Source organism: Acipenser ruthenus, chromosome 14 (assembly GCF_902713425.1).
Source record: "Acipenser ruthenus chromosome 14, fAciRut3.2 maternal haplotype, whole genome shotgun sequence".
NCBI classification, from domain to species: Eukaryota; Metazoa; Chordata; class Actinopteri; order Acipenseriformes; family Acipenseridae; genus Acipenser; species Acipenser ruthenus.
The window spans coordinates 38,541,148-38,543,899 of NC_081202.1; the positions used below are offsets into that span (position 1 = coordinate 38,541,148).

Genomic DNA, 2,752 nt, shown 5'->3' on the forward strand with positions numbered 1-2,752 from the left:
AATAAATATAAACATAACTATTTTTTACTAATTTTAAAATACACATTTTGTTTTAATAGCTTTAATCAATACAAACAAATAATGCAATATGCAAAACCTGTATAAATATTTTGTACCTTACATATACTTAAATTAAAACCTAATTTGTAAAAATACTAAAATACTTAACAATCTGCATGCTAATATATTATAATCAAACTGATTTAACATATTTTCCTACTCTTTTAAACCCAATATAAAAATAATACATTTGAACATACAGTAAAAAACATGCAGTGAAACATGCAATTATGTTGGACAGATGTGTTTTTGTGTCCATTAGCCATTGTCTGAAAATCTTAATCTTATACAGTATCATTTCCAATTATACTTAAGCAATAGAGCCCTCTCTATGCGGGCTCTTACATTTGACAGATGGCCTTGTCTTTCGTTAGCGCCCTCGCCTTTGGATCAGGACGCATAACTCCAGTTGTAGTCACCTATCAAACGTTAAAGACTGCGTCAGAGGGCTGTATCGCTTAAGTATAATTAGAAATGATACTGTATAACCCCCCTTACCAGAAACTGCAACATGGACTTGTGAGCTTTTCCTTGAAATCTAAATAACTTTGAATTGACTTCTTGCATGAGGTCATGTCCTTGGGGTTTACCTTCTCATCTCCAAGGAATGCTGACTCCAACCACATCATTGCTGGTCCTATACACTCATGGTAGCAGACTGAAAATGTGTAGCTGGCACTAAGCAAAGTGAAAAATGCCTCTACCATTGAATTTAGTTCACAAAGGGGCTGCCCTTTAATTAAAACAAAACATTTTCTGTGTGATGGCACACCCAACAGCCAGACTTCCCTCTTTTTGCTTTTCTGCATGGCCTCTTCCTTTTTTTCCAGGTCCTAAATAAATAAATAATAATTCACCATATTAAAACAACAACAAAACACAAGTTGGAAAGTGACGTGTTTTAAACTAATTTCAGCCTACCTCTATACTCTGTATAGGATGTGGGTCCTAAAATTTTAGTATTGCTCTAAGAACCTTACGGACCAGTCTTCCATTCTGTGAAGCACTAACAGGTGCTGATGGTCTCTGGTGATTTATTCTATATCAGTCTCAAAACTTTTCAAACTACTTTTGTAGTTTACTTTTTGGAAGTGGTTTAATTGGATAAACAATTATTCTGCATTATGACACAATACTTTCTTCCACGTGTAATATAAGGAACCTGTATGTACATACGTCCACAAACTGCAGTAGCATCTCACTCTTTTTTAAGCCAGTTGGTGCAGATTTTCCTGCAGCAAAGAGATCTTGCAGGATCTGTAGAGCCTCACTTGTCTTCTTCTCTAAAGTAAAGAACAAAAATATCTTTATTGAAATAACCTAAGTTAATATTTTATATTTGGGGTGTACAGTATAAGATATGTCTTCTCATGCAGTTTGTGTGAGCAGACCGCAAAGTTAAATCATCTTAAGGCTTATTTTATGCAATAAGAGACGCAACATATTATCTATATCCTTAATACTATTGAATCTATAATAGGACTAATAACAATACGTTTTAAATGTGGTATTAATTTTTCTCCAAGAATGTATAGTAATGTATATAGTAATGTATAGTATAGTAAAGTGCTTACTGCACTCACCAAGTGACCATGCAAGGCTAATGTTCAAAAGCTTTTTCTCTTCTCCGTACTTCAAGATAATGTTGACCTCAAGTTCCCATTTTGCTTTTAACCCTTCCAATGATTTTTGCAGATGTCTGCTCATCTCATCCTGCAACTGGAAGAATGCATATTGATGTTATTACATATTCTAACCATTTATTAAGTTAACCAGCTGTTATACATTTCCAAGTAACTCTTAAAAAAGCATTATTGCCTAAATATTGTTATGTCCCTATCTAGGGCACCTTACTGTTACAGTCACAAGATATATATTACAATAAGCATAGTACAATAAAAGCAAGTACAATATACAATACCTTTAGTCCTATAAGAGCAAATTTAACTAAAATCAAGTGCAAAATCCAGCACACGATACACAGTCAGAGTAGGAGTAGATTTTTTATATATATATATATACTATGTATCTTTTAAAATGCAATCTTGTTGTGTTTTCATACATGATTAGGCTGATGAAAGCAGCTATACTTTTCCAAAATGAGCCTAACATCTCATTTGACAGTCTTTATAAAGTGTTTCCGTTCAGAAAAGTCAAGGTCATATTTTTTCACAAAGCGCTTGGCCATTTCTTCAACATCGTGTAATGATGGGGTATTCTTCAGATTGATGGCTCTTGCAATGTGAAACATGTTTGCAACTTGTTGCACACACCCATAAATAATGTATTTTTCTCTTATTTGTTCCCTTTGCTTTTCTTCCAGTGCAGGTAACCATAGAACGGGATAATAAGGTTGAACTGCAGTCTGTGCAAAACACTGTGGCTTCTTAACTTTTTCAGCCACTGTGATTTCAGTCAAGGTGTACGCAGCTGAAGATAAGCAGGGCCCATCTTTGGTTATTTCTTGTTTCTTTGATGTTGATCCTAAAGGTGTGTTATTTTGAGTGGGATTCTTAAAAAACAAAAACAAATAAACAAAAAATCACTTATATTCAATAAACATACCTTTAATTTATTGTATTTTAAAACATAATATCATGCTGCATAAATTAGCATTTTTACAAATATATCTTACCAAGTAATTCAGTAGTGTACGCAGATATTTTCTGAGGTGGAAGAATCTTGGAGTTTT

The 2,752-nt window shown here is 33.5% G+C and overlaps 1 long non-coding RNA gene across 2 annotated transcripts; it reads right to left on the minus strand.

The window, feature by feature from the left end:
• Positions 1 to 684: 684 nt before the first annotated feature.
• Positions 685 to 2,157, minus strand: LOC117419473 (uncharacterized). Of its 2 annotated transcripts, XR_004664020.2 has the most exons (4): positions 2,123 to 2,157; positions 1,644 to 1,779; positions 1,237 to 1,343; positions 685 to 893 (listed from the first exon to the last, which is right to left on the minus strand). It is a non-coding gene; the product is annotated as an uncharacterized LOC117419473 (long non-coding RNA). The 2 variants fall into 2 exon arrangements; XR_009307196.1 differs by lacking the exon at positions 2,123 to 2,157 and having other exon boundaries at positions 1,644 to 2,065.
• Positions 2,158 to 2,752: the final 595 nt, after the last annotated feature.